The sequence below is a fragment of the Balaenoptera ricei genome, chromosome 5, assembly GCF_028023285.1.
Source record: "Balaenoptera ricei isolate mBalRic1 chromosome 5, mBalRic1.hap2, whole genome shotgun sequence".
Taxonomy (NCBI): domain Eukaryota; kingdom Metazoa; phylum Chordata; class Mammalia; order Artiodactyla; family Balaenopteridae; genus Balaenoptera; species Balaenoptera ricei.
In genome coordinates this window covers 62,331,914-62,339,562 of record NC_082643.1, presented here as the reverse complement: position 1 = coordinate 62,339,562, position 7,649 = coordinate 62,331,914, and the positions used below count along the sequence as shown (strand labels likewise).

General features: G+C 38.0%; 1 pseudogene; it reads left to right on the top strand.

Annotated features, from left to right (window-relative positions):
- Positions 1–7,040: 7,040 nt before the first annotated feature.
- LOC132366487 (large ribosomal subunit protein eL39-like) lies at positions 7,041–7,195 on the top strand (annotated as a pseudogene).
- The last annotated feature ends 454 nt before the right edge of the window (positions 7,196–7,649 follow it).

Below are 7,649 nucleotides of genomic sequence, written 5' to 3'. Positions count from 1 at the left end.
AGCGCGGGTCCTGAGTGAGTGGGAGGGAGGGAAGGGAGAGCAAAAGTATAGGCCGGACCACTGGGACCAGCATCCCTGAGGGGTGGCTGGGGGAGGAGAAGAGTTCCTACACCCAGCAGGACCCACCCATGGTTAGGGGTCCAGCAGCAATGGGGGAGACCCTGGGGGAGACAGTGGGGGAGGGGTGCAAAGGAACAGAAGGGAACAGGACCAGTGCTTTCCCTGTGCACCAGGAAGCCTGTTGGGCTCCCGGGCCTAATCCCCTGCTTTTGGAGCCTCCCTCCTGCCATGCAGAACCCAAGCCCCACCGCTACACCTCCACCCAGTGCCCTACCACTACACTCGGAGATCCCCTCCAACTAGCTGGGCCTAAATCCCACCCACACACCCACACTCAGGGACCTACCTCCAAACTCCGGAACTCCACACTCCAGAGGCCCTCTTTTCGACATGCGGCCTCTCCCCTTCCGCCCAGGTCCTAAGCAGAGGCCCTGCCCCATGCTTGAACGTCGCCCTGCCTAGGTCCCGCCCCATGCTCAAATGTCACCCCACCACTGCCTAGGTCCCACCCAACCCTAAACCCCGCCCCTGCCTAGGTTCCACCCCCACCTAAACTCCGCACCCATAGACAAGGCTTTTTTTGTTTCTTTCTTTCTTTTTTCCTCTTTTAGATTTGGGTTCTGTTTTACCTTGTTGATTCATTATTGTTGATTCTTCTATATTTTTATTTTTCCTAATAAATCTTTTATTTTTCTAATTTTATTTTATTTTTTAGACTTTGTTAGTGATCTCCCCTTTTGGCTTGTTCTCCCCCTGCCCTTTTCTTTCTTTCTTTTTCTTTTTTTTTCTTTTTTCTGTTGTGGTTTTATTTTACCTTGCTGCAGTTGTTTCATTTATAGTTTTATTTTTCCTAACATATTTTTTATCTTTCTAATTTTATTTTGTTTTTTATTCTTTGATATTGTACTGCTCCTTTTTTCTTTCTTTCTTCTTTTCTTTTTTTTTTTCACTGTGCCACAAAGCTTGCAGGATCCTAGTTCCCCAGGCCGGAGGTCAGGCCTGAGCTCCTGTTGTGGGAGTTCCAAGTCCAAACCGCTGAACTAACAGAGAAACTCAGACCCAAGGGAAAATCTATCAGAGTGAGACCTCCAGGAGGTCCTCATCTCAGCAACAAGACCCAGCTCTATCCAACTGCCTGCAAACTCCAGTACCGGATGTCTCAGGCCAAATAACCATTAGACAGGAATACAGCACCACCCATTAAAAATAAATGAAATGACAAGAATCACATTACAGATGAAGGAGCAAGGTAAAAACCTACAAGACCAAAAAATTTAAGACGAAATAGGCAACCTACCTGAAAAAGAATTCAGAGTAGTGATAGTAAAGACGATCCAAAATCTCTGAAACAGAATGGAGAAAATAGAAGAAACATTTAACAAGGATCTAGAAGAACTAAAGAGCAAACGAACAATGATGAACAACAGAATAAATGAAATGAAAAATACTCTAGAAGGAATCAATAACAGAATAACCTGAGGCAGAAGAATGGATAAGTGAGCTGGAAGATAAAATGGTGGAAATAACTGCCAGGGAGCAGAATAAAGAACAAAGAATGAAAAGAATTGAGGACAGTCTCACAGACAGTCTCTGGGACGATATTAAATGCAACAACATTCGCATTATAGGCATCCCAGAAGAAGAAGAGAAAAAGAAAGGGTCTGAGAAAATATTTGAGGAGATTATAGTCAAAAACTTCTCTAACATGGTAAAGGAAATAGTCAATCAAGTCCAGGAAGCACAGAGAGTCCCATACAGGGTAAACCCAAAGAGAAACATGCTGAGACACATATTAATCAAACTGTCAAAAATTAAATACAAAGAAAATATATTAAAAGCAGCAAGGGAAAAACAACAAATAACATACAAGTGAATCCCCATAAGGATAACAGCTGATTTTTCAGTAGAAACTCTGCAAGCCAGAAGGGAGTAGCAGGACATATTTAAAGTGATGAAAGGGAAAAAACTACAACCAAGATTACTCCACCCAGAGAAGATCTCATTCAGATTCGATGGAGAAATTAAAACATTTACAGACAAGCAAAAACCAAGAGAATTCAGCACCACCAAACCAGCTTTACAACAAATGCTAAAGGCATTTCTCTGGCAGGAAACACAAGAGAAGGGAAAAACCTACAAAAAAAAAAAAACCAAAACAATTAAGAAAATGGTAATAGGAACATACATATCGATAATTACCTTAAATGTAAATGGATTACATGCTCCAACCAAAAGACATAGACAGGCTGAATGGACACAAAAACAAGACCCGTATATATGCTGTCTACAAGAGACCCACTTCAGACCTAGGGACACATACAGACTGAAAGTGAGGGGATGGAAAAAGATATTCTATGCAAATGGAAATCAAAAGAAAGCTGGAGTAGCCATTCTCATATCAGACAATATAGACTTTAAAATAAAGACTATTACAAGAGACAAAGAAGGACACTACATAATGATCAAGGGATCAATCAAAGAAGAAGATATAACAATTGTAAATATTTATGCACCAAACATATGAGCACTTCAATACATAAGGCAAATGCTAACAGCCATAAAAGGGGAAATCGACAGTAACACAATAATAGTAGGGGACTTTAACACCCCACTTTCACCAATGGACAGATCATCCAAAATGAAAATAAATAAGGAAACACAAGCTTTAAATGACACATTAAACAAACTGGACTTGATTGATACTTATAAGACATTCCATCCAAAAACAACAGAATACACTTTCTTCTCAAGTGCTCATGGAACATTCTCCAGGATAGACCATATCTTGGATCACAAATCAAGCCTTGGTAAATTTAAGAAAACTTAAGTTGTATCAAGTATCTTTTCTGACCACAACACTATGAGACTAGATATCAATTACAGGGAAAAACTGTAAAAAATATAAACACACGGAGGCTAAACCATATGCTACAAAATAACAAAGAGATCACTGAAGAAATCAAAGAGGAAATCAAAAAATACCTAGAAACAAACAACAATGAAAACACTATGACCCAAAACCTATGGGATGCAGCAAAAGCAGTTCTAAGCAGGAAGTTTATAGCAATACAATCCTACCACAAGAAACAAGAAACACCTCAAATAAACAACCTAAACTTACACCTAAAGGAATTAGAGAGAAAAGAACAAAAAAACCCCAAACGTAGCAGAAGAAAAGAACTCATAAATATCAAACCATAAATAAATGAAAAAGAAATGAGGGAAACAATAGCAAAGATCAATAAAACTAAAAGCTGGTTCTTTGAGAACATAAACAAAATTGATAAACCATTAGCCAGACTCATCAAGAAAAAAAGAAAGAAGATTCAAATCAACAAAATTAGAAATGAAAAAGGAGAAGTAACAACTGACAGTGCAGAAATATAAAGGATCATGAGAGATTACTACAAGTAACTATATGCCAATAAAATGGATAACCTGGAAGAAATGGACACATCCTTAGAAAACACAACCTACCAAGACTGAAACAGGAAGAAATAGAAAATATAAACGACAATTCACAATCACTGAAATTGAGACTGTGATTAAAAATCTTCCAACAAACAAAAGCCCAGGACCAGATGGCTTCACAGGTGAATTCTATCAAACATTTAGAGAAGAGCTAACACCTATCCTTCTCAAACTCTTCCAAAATATAGCAGAGGGAGGAATACTCCCAAACTCATTCTACGAGACCAACATCACCCTGATACCAAAACCAGACAAAGATGTCACAAAGAAAGAAAACTACAGGCCAATATCACTGATGAACATAGATGCAAAAATCCTCAACAAAATACTAGCAAACAGAATCCAATAGATTATACACCATGGTCTATTGGGCTTATCCCAGGAATGCAAGGATTCTTCAATATACACAAATCAATCAATGTGATACACTACACTTTAACAAATTGAAGGATTAAAACCATATGATCATCTCAATAGATGCAGAAAAAGCTTTTGACAAAATTCAACACCCATTTATGATAAAAACTCTCCAGAGTGTAGGCATAGAGGGAACCTACCTCAACATAATAAAGGCCATATATGACAAACCCACAGCCAACATCGTTCTCAGTGGTGAAACATTGAAACCATTTCCACCAAGATCAGGAAAAAGGCAAGGTTGCCCACTCTCACCACTATTATTCAACATACTTTTGGAAGTTTTAGCCACAGCAATCACAGGAGAAAAAGAAATAAAAGGAATCCAAATCGGAAAAGGAGTAAAACTGTCACTTTGCAGATGATGTGATACTATACTTAGAGAATCCTAAAGATGCTACCAGAAAACTACTAGAGCTAATCAATGAATTTGGTAAAGTAGCAAGATACAAAATTAATTCACAGTAATCTCTTGCATTCCTATACACTAATGCTGAAAAATCTGAAAGAGAAATTAAGGAAACACTCCCATTTACCACTGCAACAAAAAGAAAAACATACCTAGCAATAAACCTACCTAAGGAGACAAAAGACCTATATGCAGAAAACTATAAGACACTGATGAAAGAAATTAAAGATGATACAAACAGATGGAGAGATATACTGTGTTCTTGGATTGGAAGAATCAATGTTGTGAAAATGACTATACTACTCAAAGGAATCTATAGATTCAGTGCAATCCCTATCAAACTACCAATGGCATTTTTCACAGAACTAGAACAAAAAATTTCACAATTTGTATGGAATCACAAAGGACCCTGAATAGCCAAAGCAATCTTGAGAAAGAAAAACAGAGCTGGAGGAATCAGGCTCACAGACTTCAGACTATACTACAAAGCGACAGTAATCAAGACAGTATGGTACTGGCACAAAAACAGAAACATAGATCAATGGAACAGGATAGAAAGCCCAGAGATAAACCCACGCACATATGGTCACCTTATCTTTCATAAAGGAGGCAAGAATATACAATGGAGAAAAGACAGTCTCTTCAGTAAATGGTCCTGGGAAAACTGGATACCTACATGTAAAAGAATGAAATTAGAACACTCCCTAACACCATACACAAAAATAAACTCAAAATGGAATAAAGACCTAAATGTAAGGTCAGACACTATAAAACTCTTATAGGAAAACATAGGCAGAGCACTGTATGACATAAATCACAGCAAGACCCTTTTTGACCCACCTCCTAGAGAAATGGAAATAAAAACAAAAATAAACAAATGGGACCTAATGAAGCTTAAAAGCTTTTGCACAGCAAAGGAGACCATAAAATAGATAAAAAGACAGCTCCCAGAATGGGAGAAAATATTTGCAAAAGAAGCAACTGACAAAGGATTAATCTCCAAATATAAAGAAGCTCATGCAGCCCGATATCAAAAGAACAAACAACCCTATGCAAAAATGGGGAGAAGACCCAAATAGACATTTCTCCAAAGATATACAGATTGCCAACAAACACATGAAAAGATGCTCAACATCACTAATCATTAGAGAAATGCAAATCAAAAGTTCAATGAGGTATCACCTCACACCAGTCAGAATGGCCATCATCAAAAAATCTACAAAAAGTAAATGCTGGAGAGGGTGTGGAGAAAACGGTTCCCTCTTGCATTGTTGGTGGGAATGTAAATTGATACAGCCATTATGGAGAACAGTATGGAAGTTCCTTAAAAAACTAAAAATAGAACTACCATATGACCCAGCAATCCCACTACTGGGCATATACCCTGAGAAAACCATAATTCAAAAAGAGTCATGTACCACAATGTTCATTGCAGCTCTACTTACAATAGGCAGGACATGGAAGCAACCTAACTGTCCATCAACAGATGAATGGATAAAGAAGATGTGGCACATATATACAATGGAATATTACTCAGCCATAAAAAGAAACGAAATTGAGTTATTTGTAGTGAGGTGGATGGACCTAGAGTCTGTCATACACAGTGAAGTAAGTCAGAAAGAGAAAAACAAATACCGTATGCTAACACATATATATGGTATCTGAAAAAAAAAAAAAAAAAAGGTTCTGATGAACCTAAGGGAAGGATGGGAATAAAGACGCAGAAGTAGAGAATGGAACTGAGGACACAGGGAGGGGAAAGGGTAAGCTGAGTCGAAGTGAGAGTGTCGCGTTGACATATATACACTAGCACATGTAAAATAGATAGCTAGTGGGAAGCAGCTGCATAGCATAGGGAGATCAGCTCGGTGCTTTGCGACCACCTAGAGGGGTGGGATAAGGAGGGTGGTAGGGAGACGCAAGACAGAGGGAATATGGGGATATACATATGCATATAGTTGATTCACTTTGTTATACAGCAGAAACCAACACAACAGTGTAAAACAATTATACTCCAATAAAGATGTTTAAAAAATAAAAAATAAACAAAAGTACAGCAAATTATATATGAGCTAAATTGTTGAAGAATACATTTGTTAAACAATTATTATTTTGCTCTAGTGCTCTATGCAATGTGATTTGCTTTATTTGATTTCTATAAGCCATGGCAGGACTCTCTCCCACCTGAATCAATTGCACTAAAACTGTCTGTTCCACCCTTCCCTAAATTTTTAGAGAATGGTAAATTTCCTGAGAAATTGTGGATAGTTAGTAAACTAAAGTGAAATTAAAAGAAGATATGATTCATTTTCTCTGCTAGTGAAATTGCACCTTTTCTGATGACTTCTTATTAGTGGTTACTGCTGCTGTTTGGTGACCTTGGAAATGATAAAACATGTACATGGAATGATGCCAATTCAAAGACAATTCTGTCACCTGACACTTTTCTGGGTTACAGCTCCCTGAATGTCTTTTGGAAAACTACCCCACCTCCTTTCACACAATTTAGGTGGGATAGTCAAACTCCCTTGGCCAAGGACTGGCATATGACCTAAACCAAGCCAATCAAGTTCTCTCTCCTCAGTGTTTGTGTCTTGAGCAGAATGACATGAGTTAAAAGAACAGTTGAAGTTGCCACTTTTTTCCTCCATCTAGGTGTGTGTGGTTGACTCCATTCTTCACTATGTCTTCTCTCTAGACTTTCAGGATAAGGAGATTACTGGACAAGAAACAAAAGCAGAATAATCCCATTCCTCAATGGATTCAGATGAAAGCTAGTAATAAAATCACTACAGTGGCAAAAGGAGATGCTGGAGAAGAACCAAGTTGTGTCTGTAAGGAATTGCACATAAGATGGCCCACGTATTTATGCTGTATCAAGGTCGCTAGCATCTTACCATAACAAGCTGAAAATGTCACCACTATCTGGGACAGCTGGACATGTTTTACTGGGAAAATAATTGTTTTACTCTTTATTTCTATGTTTCTGTACAAGTAGGTTGGCTCAGTAATATGTGAGACCTTTTGTTTGGGGGAAAAAAATAAAACAATTGAAGCTGCTACAAAGGAAGGGACCAGAGGAGATGTTTGTGATACTTTTCTCTCCTTTCCAAAGTTTGGTTGTTTAGATTTTTCTGTCAATTTTGTGAGCTTCTCTGTGTATTTTCAACAAACTGCTCATTTACTTAAATTAGATGAGTCAATTTCAACTATTAGCAACCAAAGAGCCTTAGTGATGCACATGTGTACAAAGAACATTTTTAGTGTCAGTAAAATTCAGATCTTTTTCCAA